Source organism: Lactuca virosa, chromosome 1 (assembly GCF_052849685.1).
Source record: "Lactuca virosa cultivar CGN04683 chromosome 1, Lactuca_virosa_CGN04683_v6, whole genome shotgun sequence".
NCBI lineage: Eukaryota > Viridiplantae > Streptophyta > Magnoliopsida > Asterales > Asteraceae > Lactuca > Lactuca virosa.
Window position 1 is genome coordinate 190,413,078 of NC_136426.1, and position 19,583 is coordinate 190,432,660.

A 19,583-nucleotide genomic window follows, 5' to 3' on the forward strand; every position below is an offset into this window, starting at 1 on the left:
CGTGATAAAATCCATGAAGTGATTCAAATGAGCGCGGGCTGAATCCAATACTCAGAACTTATGAGCACTCATGAGTGTTGTAGCACCACTTTGTCCACCAACTTGGACCTCTACAAACCAACCCATGACAGTCTTGATTCATATCTACTTCCAACATATGACCGACTGTGGATGGTTTGAATAACTTAATCATTCAGGAAGAGTGACTTAGTTATTCAGGAAGTCAAAACATGCAAAGTGAAACACAAGAATAAATGAATCAAATATGGTATCAAACCCTATGAATATAAATAAACACTTTTATTTATCACCATACTGATTACTCATTATTCATTGTTTCGGTTTTATCAACTTTATACTTGAATTTAAAACAATAGTTGTCCCATGCTCCAAGCATGTACACTATGTTTTTCTAAACATTAGTCATGCCATACACCAAGTATGCATACTATGTTTGTCTATGATCTTTACTTTGTAAAATAGATCAATTGAACATCACTCCAATGATCCTCTTTTCACAGTCCCAAATCCTTACTGCAAATGCAAGAATTCCAAATTCATGCCATTTACTGAAATCTGTTAGATTCTAAACTTATATGCATTGATCCTCTTAATGATTATGCATGAAGTCAGAAAGAATTGACAACAATCATTACAGAGCATTCCAAAGGAGATCAGCTCCTTGGAAACATCCTTCTTTCATTAAGTTTCCTAATCTTACACAGATTGAATAATTTCTAACTTTGAAACATTTCTATATTCCATTTTGACTATCACTTCTGAACAAGAGTTGCCTCCTTACAGATTATGTCAATATGGTCCTTCCAAAATTAACATTATACTTCCAACTGTCCTTGAGCAACCAATCTTTGGTAAACCTTAGATTGTCCTCGACAATTGCTTAATCATTTTAGTCATATCCAATTCTAGACCTTTTCCCTTCATAATGCCCCAGGCATTTGGAAAATTTTAGAAAGGATGAATATAGCACATGTAATCGATCCTATATCCGAAGCATATGGGACACGATTCATGATGTCTCACATAAAGACTAAACCAGTCTTTTGCTATAATATTTCCATTTCAGTTTGCCAAGTTCTCAAAAATTCAGATTATGAAAAGGGATGCCGTAATCATAATCGAATTTTAGAACGCAAATAATGGACCCATATATAGAATTTCCTTATGTTGAGCCATTCCAACATGAAATTCATATATATATCCTTGATTAAATACGATTAAAATCTCAATCTAAGATTTTAGAATTGAAATGAAGTATAATTTCCTCTCCCTTAATTATAGCAAAACAACTTTTTCAACCCCTGCAACCTCACGAATTGAAACTTTTGTTTTCTATAATTAACATTGCTAACTTGCAACCTTTGTCATAATTATCATGCTCCCACTAACATGATGATTATTAGCATAACACTTATGCTCCACTAGCTTTGACATGTACTCAGAAATCAGCTGACTTTCTTACCAAAGTTCAGATTTCTGATACTAGATTGTTTTGATAAAACTTTATCAAAATCATACACCTCTCTTAGATAGCTCACATGTATGTCTAAACAATTTTAGAACTATGAAAAGGGATGCCGTAATCATAGTCTCAATTGTTTAGACCTTTGCCACTTCTCACAAGTCCATGTTAGTGTGCCGGTAAACCACACACGCTCCATTAACGACTTTGAGAATGCAAATATCACAGTTGCTATCTAGCTAAAATCTACTTAGTGAAAGTGTTTCCTCACCATCATTTTTATGAATCGGAGAGAAACCTTATGAAACTTAGATTTAATAGTGTATGTGTTCTTATCCATGTGAATTTGTCAAAACCATAATCACAAGACAAGGTTAGTGACAAATCCAAACTCATATTGATTAAACTTGTGCAATCTTAAATTCTTGCCATTTGGCAGCTCAGGTGCCTGCCATTGCTTCCAAGTAGTTGTGCAACCAATTGAGAACTCTCAGAACTCCTATGCAAAGCCAACTTGAATAGGCACAAAAGTTTCAACACGATAGGTAATAAACCTCAAGTCGTGTGCTAGTGAAGGAATTTAGGTTTTATTCTTGATTAAGTCTTGAAACTTTCAAGAGCTTTAAGACTCCCACTGTCCTCTTGACATATAAGACTCCCTTGTCAAATATTCAAGAGATAGTGCGGATTCTTTATCAAGACTAACACTTTACACAATTGGCCTAAGTTGGTCTATGTTTTATCCAAAACATCACAACTTACCAATTTCAAATGTACAAGAGTAGATAACCTTTTACTCTTACATTTGACTAGTGTTAACAAACCCTCTTTATGATATGTCACTCAAGTTATAATCTTGGAGTATGACTCTAAGACTTGTTTTGAAACGAAGTATGACTCATCTTCTTGATTTAACCATTTCAACAATTCATGACTCCTCTTCTTAGTCATAAGAATGCACTAAGATGTCCTTAGAAGACCAATTGTGATGTGGTTCTTAAATCATTAAGATGATCACAAAACATGATACTAAAGTACTCTCCCATCTTTTCAGATTTGAGAAACTTTTATCTTTCTGCCTAATTTGATTCTTCTCATTCGTTCTGCCATGCATTGAGACTGTTCCAATTTTCAGAATTATACTTAATCTTGTAAGTATAACCATATTTACTAAACTTTAGTAAATCATGACGAATAGTCTTATCGATCTTTGTGGTGGACTTGACCAGTGCACAAGAATGTGTACTCGATCCCTTTAGTCCTTTACTTGATTCACACATCCATGTGAACAAGTCTTAATTTTCCAATGCTTGAAAGTTCACATTCATCATACTATTCAACCTGCATGATTCCAAGTTTCTATCCAACTGAAGCCTTGGGAATGAGAATCTTTCCTTATTTGGTAAATTATGACACTACCACAAACGAAAGAATCAAGTCCATTTTTTTTTCTAAATATTGCTATTAATGGAATCATATAAACAACCATTTTTCACAAATGCCACTTGTAAGGATATTTTAAAATAAATATAAAATTAAAACCTTTTATTTTATTTCAAAAGTTTGCGGAAAAAACTTATCCTTACAGTGCAAATGCATATGAAAAACTTGTTGTTATCTATTCCTAAGCAATATATCATAACTCCTAAGTAACAGCTTCAAAAATTCTGATCACTGAACCATGCGATTGAAATCCATCTTCGCGATCAGAATCAACATATACTTCCTTTAAGTTTCTTCACTTTTCTTTGATTCTTAAAACATCAACATGTGACCCAGTCACATCATGTAATAAGAATCTCAAAATAGAAACTTAACAGAGTTAGATAGTGGACTTTTACCTAAAGTAGAGTCAAACTTCTTGACTTGATCAACCTTATGATCTTTCAGGTAAATAGGCAGCTTCGCAATCAATGCCCCTTCCTTTGACAAGATAAACATATGGACTCTTTGGTAATGGGACTATCTCAGACTTAGCCTTTCTCTTTACCATTTGGTCAACCGGGTTGACTATGGCCAATCCCTTTCCATTGGGAAGAGAATGCTTTTTCTGGGTATCCAACGTTACCATTGTCAATGTCCATTGAGAAGTTGATCTCCTAATCAGATTTGCTCTGCCAGTGCTCCAAATCATTGCTGATTAAGCACCCCAAAGCAAATAGATAAGATCATTCTGGGTCATGTCATAGTCCTTTACATGGTAGTTCATAAGGAACTTACTATGTGACTTAGAAAGTGATTGCGCATCGAACTTTCTCAAGACTTTGACACCCAACTCTCCCGGCTTGTCAATATGTGACTTCATCTCCAAGATGTGATCACACATTGACCTTGCTTGCCAATAGGGCTTGAGTGACCTTAAATTTTTCAAGAACTTGTGGGTTAGGGAGAATAATTGGAGGAGGAGAAGGAAGTGAAGTTTCAAGAGATTTGGGAAGATCATAGATGTCTGAACTAGACATCTTTTGGGAGATATTCAAGATAGTTGATTTAAGTCCTTAATATAACACCCAATATGAGATATTAAGGCTAGGACCCAACACAATATTTTATAACTTGGAAGAGGGATGCCGTAATCCGAGTTATAAAATAGTTGAAGGTAGGTAAATGACGATTTACCAATTTCCACCATGAAAAACGAAATAATGTAATTAGGTTTTTAATTGGATTTGAAAATCCTAGATCTTTTGAGATTCATTGAAATTTTCAATGGCATGTTTCAATCTCGAGTGTGCCCTTCAGGTTTTGTGACTGGGATGCCGAGGATCACAAAACAAGGTATGAAGTAACCATGCAAATATACTTGGTACCCTTAATATTTACCCCTCAATCGATGTGCCGGTTAACCACACGAGCTCCACCGATACTATGATAAATATTAAGTTACCCTTTGCCTACTTTGTTAAATCCAGGTTAGTGTGTCGGTTAACCACACACGCTCCACTAACGGTTTAAACAAAGTGCAAAGTGTAATTTCATGGATTAACACCTTATTCACATTTTCCTAAGTAACTAAGATTGGGAATTTATAAAAAGTTTAGTTACTTAGTATTTATCATTAATACTTTTAATGAAGGTAGAATTATAGTCCTTATCCTACCCGTTCGGCTAACGACCCTCCACCAGTCAAGGAAGCGGTGGGTGAGAGTGGACACCCATTAAACTGCCATTTTATAGGCAGTAACCTTATACCCCCTTATAGACCGGCTTCGTGAATTAGGCCTACTAACGGTAAGACTGACTTTACTCTTATACATATATATAAATATTATTAACTTATAATATTATAAAGTATAAGGGTTGAATTTTAACTTTTAAAATTCTAAGGGCTAACTTGGAATTAAAGTATTCATAAGTGAAAACTTTTCAAATTCCAAAACTTGAGGGCAAGTTTTGAAACTATTCAAAACTAATTAATTCCATAACTTATGAGTTTAAAGTAGTTTTAATTAAAAAAAAAAACTCTTCAAGTTCCATAACTTGAGGACAAGTTATGGAAGACTTTAAACTAATTAATAAAAAAATAACTTTTTTATTGTAACTTATGGAACTAATTAAGGTTACACTTTTTTTTTTAATTTAATGAAGAGACTCTTGAACCTCCATAACTTGAGGACAACTTATGGAGTCATAAAACCATTTAATTAGAACTAGACTCTTCATTTTGTAACCTTTGCCAACTTTTATGAGTTTTATGATTCTTAAAGGTGAGTTTTCATATAACTTGAGGACAAGTTACAAAACACACTTTGAAATCAACTCTTAGATTAAAATGGATTGAAAACAACTATTTCACACAACTTTTCTATTAATCTAAGAACCTCATAAGAACAAGATAATTCAAATCATCAATCTTCAAGAAATTAGCATGAACATACAAACTAATACAAATCTTGAAATTATGACAATTATCTTAGAAATTGGATTAGCATGAACATTACCACATCAAAAACAAGTTTATAAGTCCAAAAACATCTTAGGGTAATGTTCCTAATCCAATTCCAGCCAAAACAATCGAATATATACATCCAACTCGATTTTTCAGCTACTTTTGCAAGTATAACAAGAAAACAAACCTAGGCTCTGATACCACTATTGGGTTATGAGCATTCTAACACTCCTAAGTATACATGCAACCCTAAATACCTTGGATCTATGTTTTCTCTGTTATACATACAATTATGAACATCCAAGGTATTCTCCTAATCTAGCATACAAAATAATAAATATAACAAGATAGAATACATACCTCTTTGATGTAGAATGTCTTCATGAAGCTTGAGTGCCTAGTGCCCCAAGTGTGACACCTCAAATGGTTCACACAACACCAAATACACTTGGAATAACTTGAGAGAAACTTGAACACTCCTTGAAATCGTCTAGCCCTCACACTCACACATTAGTGCACAATTTCTTGAGCCATGGGATTCTTTTATATGGTGGCTATTAGGGTTACACCATGTAACTCATAACTTTACCCATTCCTTATGCTCCATGGATTTTAACCTCCATGGAGTATCCATGGGTCACCCCATGGACTTAGTCCATAATAAGGAATCTTGGATCACAAGCCCACATATATAAGAATGAATGATTTACACAATCAACCCATATATTTAATTAGTCTCCTTTTGATCACTTAATTAATTCCAAATTAATTCTTGATCAATACTAATTAAATAACCTTATTAATATATTAGAACTTATAATATATTAACCAACCTTAAGTGTTATTTCTCTCATTATAGTCTATCCAAATGCATGATGCCATGCAACCCAAATGGACCATGCCGGGTCGGGTCAAGTCTTACCAATTATAGTTATGGACTTAGACATTAATCCGACACGTGCATGTGTCTTGGAGTTCGGTGGTAACTGGGATAAATACTTACCTCTTGTCGAATTCTCATATAATAACAGTTACCACGCTTCAATCAAAATGCCACCATATGAGGCATTATATGGTCGCAAGTGTCGTACTCCATTATGTTGGCGTGACATAGGACATAAAATCCTTGGAGCCCCTGAAATGATTCAAGACACCACCGACAAGATTCAAATTGTACGAGAAAGAATGAAAGCCGCCCAGGATCGACAAAAGTCCTATACGGAAAAGAGAAGGTGACCAATAGAATTCCAAGTGGGTGATTTCGTAATGTTGAAGGTATCCCCATGGCAAGGTCTTATGCGATTTGGAAAGAAAGGAAAACTAAGTCCTAGATTTGTTGGTCCTTTCAAAATCCTCCAGAGGATTGGTAAACAAGCATACCGCTTGAAATTGCCTGAAGATTTGGCAGGTATTCATAATGTGTTTCATGTGAGTTATCTGCGTAAATGCTTAAGCATCTATGATGAGACAGTTCCATTATCCGAGGTGAAACTAGATAATAAGTTAACTTATGTGGAAGAGCATGAAGAGATCGTAAACGAAATAACGACTAAGCTACGTAATAAAGAAGTAGAGTTGGTGCTTGTCAGGTGGAAACACCATCGAGGCCCGAACTATACTTGGGAGAATAAGAATGAGATAAGAGCGAAATATTCCCATTTATTTTAATCGATGTAATTTCGGGGACGAAATTCTCAAAAGGGGGAGGTAATTGTAACATACACGTTTTGAAATCGTGTTTTAAGTAAATAATATTATGAAATATTATGTGATATTGAGTATTGAGTTCTAACAGATAGTTTTTACTAAAAATAAGGTAAAACTATGTTTAGAATCACTCATAAATTATTGGAAGTCTTATCAGATTCCAATTATAAGCCAAATAGTGAAATTTAGCGAAAATATAAAATTTGAAATAAGTGAAATTTTACTATTGAAAGTTGTAGATAATCTCGTTAGAAACATATAGGCAAAAGCCTCATCGAAATCCGAGTTATAACGAAGAAGTTATGACCAATCGAAGATCCGCGACAAAACCGACACGGTGCCGAATGACGTAAAAAGTGAGTTTTTGATAAACTACTTTTTAGCCTTAGTGATCTAAATGAAAGTCGTAGTATTCGTTAAACCGAGAATTTTGATAAAAAGAACGCCAAAATCCGACTTCGTATGAGGAAGTTATGATTTTTACAAGTTTCAGCTTAGCAGTAGACAGCTAAAAACTCGAATTTTAGATCGAGTGATTTTTAGCCGACACAACCTAAACGATAATCGAAGGTCTCGTCATTATCAGTACAACTCTAAAAAGTCTGACGAAAACGGACGTCAGATGAAGAAGTTATGAATTTTTAACAGATTTACCAGTCCCGGTCTGTTAAAAATAATAATATAAAAATAAAGTCAAAATTTTCCGACGAAGTCTAAACAAAAGTTGTAGAACATAATTTTCTCTACGCGTGCATATAAAGAACGTCAAAAACGCAGCCCGTATGAGAAAGTTATGGATTTTACAAGATTGGGCACATTTTTCGAGAAATTTCGCATGAATAGTGCTGCCACGTCACCCTCGCTCGGAGCTGGCCACGTGTCCGAAGCTGCTGCGTGGCACATCCGAGAAGCGACGTGTGTCGCACATGTGTCCGAAGCCACGTGATCTCGCATGCGCCCCACGTGATCCGACCCGCGTGTAGCCTCCTGATTCGACCAAGGCTGCTAACCCGATCCGAAGCCGTAGACGCGTCACCCGACCAATCCGAAGCTCGCAGCTGTCCGAACCGAGCCTCGCTATGCTGCCACCTGGTCCGAACCTCGCATACACGTGCCCTCACCCCCTCGTTTCGGATCCGTGACTCGCACCTATATAAGGGGTGCAAGACCTCCCGGGTAAAAGTTACATATTTGGCAATTTTCACCCCTAAACTTATATTTCCTCTTCTTCCACTTCCACCGAAGCCCCGGTACTAATTCCAAAGCCCGAAACACGCCCCGAGATTCCCGAGAAGCCCGAAAAATTTATCTTTTCGGTTTCGAAGCTCTACCTTCGCAGAGCCCGGTTTTCAAGAAAACTCCCGGTTTTCAACGAAGAAAGTCATATTTAGAGCCGAAGTGCTGCCCAAATTACTATTTTAACCCCCGGTTATTTCACGGTGAGTTTAATATATAGGAACAATTGTATGAGAAAGTTATGGATTTTACAAGATTGGGCACATTTTTCGAGAAATTTCGCATGAATAGTGCTGCCACGTCACCCTCGCTCGGAGCTGGCCACGTGTCCGAAGCTGCTGCGTGGCACATCCGAGAAGTGACGTCTGTCGCACATTTGTTCGAAGCCACGTGATCTCGCATGCGCCCCACGTGATCCGACCCGCGCGTAGCCTCCTGATTCGACCAAGGCTGCTAACCCGATCCGAAGCCGTAGACGCGTCACCCGACCAATCCGAAGCTCGCAGCTGTCCGAACCGAGCCTCGCTATGCTGCCACCTGGTCCGAACCTCGCATACACGTGCCCTCACCCCCTCGTTTCGGATCCGTGGCTCGCACCTACATAAGGGGTGCAAGACCTCCCGGGTAAAAGTTACATATTTGGCAATTTTCACCCCTAAACTTATATTTCCTCTTCTTCCACTTCCACCGAAGCCCCGGTACTAATTCCAAAGCCCGAAACACGCCCCGAGATTCCCGAGAAGCCGAAAAATTTATCTTTTCGGTTTCGAAGCTCTACCTTCGCAGAGCCCAGTTTTCAAGAAAACTCCCGGTTTTCAATGAAGAAAGTCATATTTAGAGCCGAAGTGCTGCCCAAATTACTATTTTAACCCCCGGTTATTTCACGGTGAGTTTAATATATAGGAACAATTGTATGTGATGTGTTATATGTGCTACGTGCTTTTCAGTGTTATTATCCCGGTTTATTTTCCCGTGTTATTTCTATTCGTTATTTTAATAGCAAAAAAAAGAAATACCATTGACCATGTGATCAGTGAAAGGACTTAGATTCATAGTGGTACTGGTATGTAGCCTCTTGCCATGTAGAACATATCTCCGTAAGAGAATGACTTCTATTCTATGGTATTGGCAGAAGGTTAGACAGAACTATAAGCCTGAAATCTACCAAAAGGTTAATCCGAAGTTGTATGTCTTCTGTGCCATTTGTATTCTCTTGAATGAAATTATAAAAATGATGACTTATGGTTTGATTTTTATAAAATCAAATTTTATATTTCAAATAAATGAAACAAGGGTTCACATATGAATGTAGGATTACATAATCCTTGAATTATAATTTTGCCTCATAATCCAAATTATGATATTTGGATAATATTTCCAACTTGTAATTAAATCAAATCATGATTTAAATAAATCGAGTCTTATAAGTACTTTAACTAGTTAAGTACCTCATATGTTCCGATTAATAAATTAGGGTATTTAATTTACCCTTGAGTCGTGATCTATTAAACATGGTTTTGTGTTTTGTTTTGAGATTGAACTTTGGCACTTTACAACCTAGTTGGAGTATTCACATATCAATGTGACTGTTTAGCACAAGCTAAGTTACACTACTTGTTTCGAGGGATCTATTAAGTTGCAATCTAGCTCAACTTGTTGCATATAAAGCCAAGTTATGTGCACACATGGAATTGACAAGGTTCTAGATGAATCCTAACCTGAGTTTTGAAGGATGTCACAGTCTCCCCCAGTTGAGGGAATTTCGTCCTGAAATTCAGCTGGCGATACCACTGGTTCATATGTAAAAAATAGTTGAGGATATTTGTTCTTCATGAAATCATCTCGTTCCCATGTAACTCAGCTCTGTGCTTAGAACTCCAACGAACTTTCACAATTGGGATTCTGCTTTGTTTAAGCTGCTTAACTTCCCGATTGATGATTTCTATGGGTTCATTCATGAAATTTAGTCAATTATTAATTTTGAGGTCCTCTGCCAAGCACTTTTTGAGGTTCGAGACATGGAATATGTCGTGTATCGCACTAAGTTCTTCTGCTATCCTGAGCTTGTATGTCACTGGACCGATCATTTCAATAATATTGAAGGGTCCTGCATAGCGAGGAATTAGTTTTCCTCTTTTTCCAAAGTGTACAATTCTTTTCCATGGTGATACTTTTAAAAGTACTTTATCTCCCACTTAAAATTCCAAGGGTTTCCTAAACTTATCAGCATAGCTCTTCGTACGACCGCAAGCACCTTGCAATCTATCATGTATTATCATGATTTTTTTGTGGTTTATTGAACTATATCAAGCCTCATTAATTGGTGTCGCCAATTTCCAACCAACAAATTGGTGATCCACACTTAAGCCCGTACAATGCTTCGTAGGGGGCACATTTAACACTAGCGTGATAGTTGCTATTATATGAAAACTCAACTAATCGTAAATGGGTGTTTCAACTACCTCCTAAATTGATCATATGGGCTCAGAGTATGTTTTCCAAAGTGCGGATAGTTCATTCACTTTCCCATCCGTCTAAGGATGATAAGTAGTACTTATGTTTAATCGTGTACCGAGGCTTTCTGAAGTGACTACCCTATTTGTGACACAAGGAGACTCTCTATCCAAAATAATGGAAATAGGTACTCCATAACATACTACGATATCGTTTGCGTAAATCCATGCAAGATTTTCCATTCGATAATCTTTTCGAATGGGAAGGAAGTGTGCAAATTATGCCAATAGATCTGCATCTACCAAAATCGGATCATACCCTTTAGGATTTCTTATAAATCTCCAATAAAATAATTTGTAGGTACAACCCGGTGGTTTGAATACCTTATATATCGCAAGAGGATCGGAAGTATCGGGACCATCAAGCACTTGGAGTGCTAAAATTATTAATGGTGAAGGATGTGAATACATCCTTGCCAGTGTGGAGACAACCCACAATTTGATATGAGCATTGTCCAAAATGCATGAAACATCCTCTACTACAAACAAGGTGCACTTGATTCGTTGGTTGTGGAACATGAATGTGAAAGGGTAGCTTTGTGGCGATTCTTGTGAATAAGAACAAATTAATTACCTCAAGCCTAGCCTATGTTGACATTGGTTGAGAAGATGTCGTCTTGTAATTACTATTATTATCATTTACTTGATAGTTTACCCAATATCAGGGCAATAGTTAGCAGCTCCATTAGGGTTGGATAGTTAAAATTTTAAAGCATTCACGATTAGATCCTTGATAAGGACATGTATAGATAGAGTTCCAAGGGAAACATCAAGTCAAGGAGAAGATGTTAATTGAACAATTGGAAAGACATCTCATGTAGGGATTCTAACGATAACCAGTCCTTCTGATGTAAGAGTACGAAAGAGGTGCATGTTGCAAACAATTCTCATGCTTATGCTCTTATTTACTGTAGTAACAACTCCATAGGATCTAATTAATAGGACATGGGGTGTCACTTCCTTCTAGTCATTTCATAAGTTCCATAAATAATCCGAAGAACTATAACATGATAGTTTGAGTAGCACACAATATGAGTTGAGGTATCCTTCTTATTTGGGATGCAGTCCCCAAAGCAACCTTTGGTACAAATTTACAACTTGCGGAAGGTCAAGTTCTTTCCAGTCCTTAAGAGAATGTCGATAAAGGTGTACCAACTCGAAGGTGAGGGTCACTAAGCTATTTACGGTGGCTAGCCATGTAAAGAAACATAAAGAAACTTAGTGGTTTCTAGAGATCATAAACATGGTAAGATCTATATGGAGGAAGCTTCAAGTTCATGGAAGTAAACACTCCAAGTTTGACAAGAGCGATGATAGAAATTCCGTAAGGAAACTAATTAAGTTGTTGTTAAAAGCGGATAGTGAGTATTTTGAAAATGACCCAAGGTTTGATATTATGTTTTTCTTATCACGTAGAATGTTGCATTGAGGGAAAGAAATAATAGGCTTGGGTCAAGAAGCTAAGTATAAAATGTCCAAAAATCCATGCTCCTTGTTTAAAATTTAAACTTGATTTATAAAAACTCTCAGAAAAAGAGATAACATACACTTGGCGTGTCAATTATAATAGTTAGGACCATAATGGTTGTAATTTTCTGGAAAATATCAAAGTTTTAAAATTTTCTTCCTCATCTTCCGAATCAGTAGACCAGATCTCTACTCCACCGAACTCATTTTCTTCAACATTTTCCTGCACAAGTAACACAGGCATGGATTTATCATTAGACTTCTTCTTCTTGGCTTCTTCAAGATTACGAGTGTGGTAAGCTTCATCGTCTTCACCCTCTTTCTTCTCATTCATCCTTCTCAGCATGCATTCCTTCGCTAGATGGTTTTTGCCATGACAATAATTGCAGTCATAGCCCGAGTCACCCGCAAGTTTGCTTTCTTTCTTTTCCTCTTCTTTCTGAGGAGCACTTTTAATATCCTCTTTCGCCTTCTCCGAACTATAGCTTCCCTGCCAGTTTCGGTTCTTGGCTGGGAACAGTTGCAAACCGCTTGGGATTGGATACCTTCAGTGTATATTCTTCATCTGTCAGATCACATTCAGAAAGGTTAGACAATGTTTCTTCTTCAACCAAATTCTTACCCTTTAAGATAAGAGCTAATGATCCCATTTCGGAAACTACTTTTATTTCTTTGGTCACAACACTTTCATGAGACTTGAGAATTCCTACGAGCTTCGCCAACGAATAGGATTTAAATTGTTCATGAGCTTTAACAGTCGAAACCACAACCATCCATTCTGGCCTTAGACCATTCATAAAGGTGACTTTCTGCTCGATCACCTCTCTGCCAATTCCATGCTTGATCATCTTGCTGAGAAGATGGTTGTAACGATCAAATGTTTGAATGAGACTTTCATCTTGCTTTTGCTTGAAGTCACCAAACTCTGAAAGCAGAAGAGTTTGAGTAGAATGTTCGAGATCCTTATCGGTGGAATACAACTCCTTAAGCCGATCTCAAATCTCCTTTGCAGTGGTACATGCACTCACCAGACGAAAGGTGTCAGATTGTAAAGCGAAATCGATCATCCTCATTGCTTTTACGTTGCTGAGCAGTTTGTCCTTCTCGTCTTGAGTAACATCTTTTACGTCAATCATCAGCTGATTATACTCCTTTTGAGTCTTGATTGTTCTTTCAGTTCCAGCATGAGAAAAAGGACCCACGGTAATTGTCTCCCAGATTAAATATCCGTTGTCCTCTGAACCAAGACATAATCTTCAAAGTGAAGAGCCCAGACTTCATACTCTTGAGTATACAAGATGGGCATCCTTGTAGTCGAACCAATGCTGTTGGAGATGTTAATGAGATTGGTTTGAGATTCTTCGTGAGACATAATGACTTGATCTGTTTACTTGTCAAGAATCAGACTTGTAAAGCGGTATTAGGGTAATATCGAGATCTATGAACAACGTCAATGAAGAGATGACGGCTCAATAGATCCAATAAAAGCGGAAACCCTATAAATATTCTTCAAACATAATAGATGCGTATGATTTACACAGCATCCTGCTCTGATACCAATTGATGAGATTAAAATGTTTAGATCGATAAGATTCTTAAACAGACAAATCAAGAACACATTGAAAATAATAACACCAGATGAATCAATGCTTGTGTCGAATGATTAATCAGTCACAACCTCAGAAGAACTCTATGAAGAATTGCTACTGTAGAGGTGTGCTAGGGTTACAATACGATTAAAAGAATAAAACTATCAAAAGCATACATACTAAGGTGCATGCATGCACTATATAAAGTAAACCCTAATAAATGTAAACGGTTGGATAGGCTCATAACCGAGAACACAATAGACCTAGACAAAAGGCCCAATGACGCAACACTTCACAACCCAGTAGATATGACCTTTGGACGTGGGAGAATTGAGTATTAAGCACTTAATCGAGAAAGTGCTTAATCTGTTAGTACGCTGGGCGTAACCTGGTGTACGCAGCGCGTAAGGCCCAGAGACTCAGTACGCCACGCGTACCAGGGTGGTACGCTAAGCGTACGCACGACAGATGGGCTTGGATCCGTTTTGGGCCTTTGAACTATTGGGCCTCAATTGGTCATTGGGCATGGCTGTATTTTGGGGATGGTGGGCCAGTTTATCTGTTTTGGGCCATTGATACTATGGTTGGGCCTTATTGGGTCATGATGGACTTTGGGCCCATTATCAAAGGAAGAGTATTTGGCCCTTATGGAGGGACTTGAAGTTTGGGTTTTCCATTGATTGTGTGAAGTTCTAACATTGGGTAATGTTATTATTCAGTTCGGGTGGTTACAAACTGTCAGGAGAGCAGCCTTCGGATTCTTCAAACAAAAGGTGAGTCTTCTTACCATACCAATGGGTCTAAGGCACCAAGGCCGACTAGTTTTATGATAGTTGGTATACTTGCTGTGTAAGAGGTGTGTGACATGATTATGTGGTAATATGTGGTAGAGATAGACTTTATGGCTGACGGTAGAGATAGCCTCTAGGGCTATGGTAGAGATTGCTTTTCTAGCTAACGATAGAGATAGGCTTTATGCCTAGGGTAGAGATAGCTTTTATATCTAACGGTAGAGATAGCCTTTATGGCTAATTGTAAAGATTGCTTTATAGCTAAGGTGATATGTGATATGTGGTAGAGGTAGATTTTATAGCTGATATGATATGTGTTATGTGGCTTGTGTGTGTGGGGTATGCTCTGGGGAACTCACTAAGCATTAGCTTACAATTTGTGGTTTTGTTTCAGGTACATCTGAGCCCAAGGGCAAGGGAAAGGCTTGATGGCGTGGCATGCAATCCCTCATTGATATTGTAATGGGACGCTCTGATGTTTTTAAATAAAGTTGTAATGAATGTGGATTTGAAAACAACTGTTTTGGGATTTCATGATTTATGGAAATATGTTTGATTACTTCAAAATGAAAGTTTTCTTTTTGAAAATTTGGGTCGTTATATATATATATATATATATATATATATATATATATATATATATATATATATATATATATATATATATATATATATATATATATATATATATATAATTTTGGAAAATCCACTTTAAACACCTCACTCGATCTAGCATTGACATCACTCCTGTAACTAGACCAATCAGTATAACAATTGGAATCACTGATAAATTTTCTTTTTGTGTTCATAATAATGATAATGAACTTAAACATAAGTTACACTTAAAGCATAGTAAGTGTAGCTTAACTTACAAAGTTTCTGACGAAAAGTCGGAAACTTCCCGCACAGAACTTCGACTCCGAATGCTTCATCTCATCGGGATTGCCAATGCCGCCACACCACGCTAAAATTCCTGAGACTCAGAATTTGGATCCCAAAGATTTGGGAGAGAGTTTGATGGAGAGATCTGAAGTAAGGTGTGAGCAAATGAGTTGATTTTTGCTACTATTTATAGGCTGCTCGAGGGGGCGCGTCGCACCTAAGGATAAGAGGGTGTTGCTCTTTGAAGCGTTGATCCTATTTAGTTCTTGCCATGCGACATCATTCGTTTGGTCTACGTCGTCGTGTCGTTTGGGAGAAGAGGATGTCACTTCGCCATATGGCGCACTCCGGTGCCACCATGTCACCCTCAACAAGTATTTTCTTCACAATTTTCGAAAAATCATAACTTTCGCATACGAGCTCCGCTTTCAACGTTCTTTATATCCACCTGTATTTATTTCTGAGTACTACACATTTCCTTTAGATCTTAACAACTAATTATTACTCTATTTCAAATTCATATTTTATAGAGATTACATTGTTAAAATCAATGCAAAAATCATAACTCCTTCATACGAACTCTGTTCTCGACTGTCTCTATATTGAAAAATTCATATTTACATGATCTTCAACTCTCATTTACATTGTTATGGCAAACAATCAACCAATTTTAATTTCGATTTTTGTGTCGCACACTGTTGTACTATGTTGCACCGAAACTTCGAAAAATCATAACTTCGTTATACGAAGTAAGATTTAGACGTTCTTTATATGCACACTTTCGTAATTTCGATTACTATGACTTTCATTTATATTACTTAGGCTTATAAGCAACCTATATCCGATTCATCTTTTATGACGCACTTTGCGTCGTATAGGGTTGAACGTGAAATTTTGAAAATTCATAACTTCTTCATACGAAGTCAGATTTGAGTGTTCTTTATACCCATGAAATTGTCATCGCGACTATTGCAACTTTCATCAAGACTATTTATCGTAAATAATATTTTATTTTTAGACGTTTATTTATTGCAATTCATTACATTTATAATAATGTTTTATACAAATATTATAAGCCCAAACATGTATGCAACATATAAGTATTATTTATATAACTCGTATTGCATATGAATGATTCTTATTTATTTACGATTATTCGATTCGAATATTTAATTATTTGATAAAACGAATATATATAATTTATAATCCTTAAAACGTCTAAACCCTAATATTCACGGACATTACACTTGTGGATTCAAAGTTAATGTGGGTTAAGGAAAAATTGGTCAACAAATATCTATGAGGCAAAGGGGTAGCCGGGTGACCCCTTCATTTTGTCCCGAATGACCAATTATACCCGACAAAAATAATTTTATTTCCTCAAAAAACACGAAAATAAGTTAGGGGACTGAATGAACAAATACACAAAACATTGTAGGGTTAATGTATCATTTTCTCAATAATTATTACAAAAAGAGTCGTAAGGCCACATTTAGTGAAATATTCCAAACACTTTGATTTAGCAATGACACTCCAGTGTTTTTTTTTCACTGTTTCTAAAACTAATAAACCATGGATAGCATTTAAACTAACTAGTTTTAATGCCAACCTTTACATTTTGTCATTTATACTAAAATCACCAAAACAGTTTAAAACGAACTAAATAAAAACCAACTAAATGCAAATTATAATTTATCATATTAATCAATTTAAGTTATAGTTAATAATTTATATATTATTTATGTTACAGTCGGTTCGGATATAGGATCGGTTTCCTATAAAACTGAAACCAAACCACTAGATAAGTAATAAGTGGATGCCTCTCTAAACCATGTTAAAATGTTTTTAAAATTGAATGGCAAAAAAAAAATAATAATAATAATAAATTGGAAAGAAATTCGGTGTAATCCTTTGGATTTTTGTAGCACTTTCCTGGAATTTGTGTTGTCCTAAATCCTAATAGATATATATATTAAGTCGAAAAGGGAAAAAAGAAAAAGAAGCAACACTTGAGGCGGCAAAAGAAAACCACCACATTCTCGTTGACTCTCTTGTCGTCTCCCTTACTTCGAATTCGTCATTGATTCGCCGTTTCCCTGCTTACTTAATCGCGTTCGGTCTGTGGTTTTCAGTCATCATCTTTCTCAGCCTCTTCACTGCTGGTTCATCCTCTATCATCGCTGCTTCAGATCTCCTTGTCTTCCTGCAGTAGGCAAGTAATTATTATAGTTTCACATGTGCTTAGACAATTTCATCTTATTAATCATAAATCACATCATAATCAACCGGTTTAATTCATCAACATGTGACTTACTTTTTTCCATCATAATCATTTTGTTATTCCCTTAACACAGTCCTTCTACTGTAGTTAAAGTCCTGACTGATGAACAAAATTTATTGCATGTTGTGAAATTCTTCAATCCTTTAAAATTGCTTCCTCGATTCCTTTATATTTTCTAATTCATAACACGATTTTTAGTTTTGATTCGTTTTGAATGATGTTATCTGCTCCTTAACGGTAAGCTAGACACTAATTATGTATAGGCTTCAATATTCTACTGTCTTAATGAGTGTTTTTCTTACAATTGAAGTCAAAACTTAATGATATCTATATGTTGTGTATAGACTATAGAGTGCATTTACCTTTGAAGTTTCATCTAGCATTGAGTTTGAAATTGAACCCTTAGAAAGGGCAAAGTGGATTGCTTGTTTTGTTGGTTTCAAAAACATATCATTTGGAACAAGCCCATCATTGTTAGTTGAAACACTTTAGATAAGATGTATGCTGATACTAGATCCAGTGATATAGGAATTTTCAATTTGATATATAGTAGAAGGTTGAAATTTCCTATTTGTTTTGCAATTTCCTTCATGGGAGGTAATAGTGGATCTTGTAGTTATTTCATGAATGGTATTTTGGTGTAGATTTGTTTGAGGATTACTTTACTGAAATTCATATGGATTTTACTTAGACAAATAAGGATCTTTATGTGGGCTAATCAAATTAAAACAGAGGCGTTGTAGTTTCAATGCATAAATTGGTTTGTTATTTTCATGGCAATGTAATGGTTATTCTATATCAATACTTTTTATGTGGGAAAGAATATTCTATATAAATACTTAGTTAGCTATATATGTGTTGGCTAAAGGATCCAAAAACCTGTAACATAAATATTACTGCCAAGAGATTGCTGTTGCAGAGATTTAGCAACCTTCCTTTGTATTTCAAACACTGCAGCAACCGATTAATGTTTATTCTGTTGTGTTCCTTTTCCAGTGTTTAGATGCCTAAGCGTGATTCCCATACATCTTTTGCACCCACAGCAACCAAGTCTAGCACTAATTAAGATATAGAATAGCCTTTGAACACAAAAATTAAAATCAAGTGTTTAAACACACATTATGCAGTATAAAGCTTTAAAACCAACTTGAAACTCATAGGTGCATATGTTTATATTTTAATCACTTAAAGTCTTATTTTGAAGAATTAAAAGGTATTTCTATTATTAAAGTTTAAATTATTTGACGAGATTTAAGTTGCATATTTCAAAATATTAATAATTTGGATTTTATGTACAGGCACTATGTACCAGATCCTGACATTGAACCACAAGTGAAGAGTTTCAGAGCTTACTAAGATACACAAAGGCACATCAACCCATAACTCATAATGGTTATTCTCTCTGAACTCCTCTCAGAAGGATCTTCATTTTCTTCGTCAACTAGTGGCCATATTCCATCAACTCATGGACATAGTTCATCAACTGATGATCATAGATATGATGTATTTTTAAGTTTTAGAGGTGTTGACACTCGTCAAAGTTTCACTGATCGCCTTCATAAGGCCCTCATTGATGCCAATATCAATACCTTCCTTGATGATGAAGAGATTGAAACAGGGGAAGATCTTAAACCGGAATTAGATAGTGCAATTAAGGCATCTCGAGCTTCTATTATCGTGTTGTCTGAGAATTCTAAAAAATCTAAACAACTCAACTATTTCCGAACTTCATCATTTCATTCACT

The 19,583-nt window shown here is 36.1% G+C and overlaps 1 long non-coding RNA gene across 1 annotated transcript; it reads left to right on the plus strand.

Moving 5' to 3' along the window:
* Positions 1–17,553: 17,553 nt before the first annotated feature.
* On the plus strand, positions 17,554–19,564 carry LOC145107851 (uncharacterized). The gene is made up of 2 exons (XR_013708002.1): positions 17,554–17,769; positions 19,137–19,564. It is a non-coding gene; the product is annotated as an uncharacterized LOC145107851 (long non-coding RNA).
* Positions 19,565–19,583: the final 19 nt, after the last annotated feature.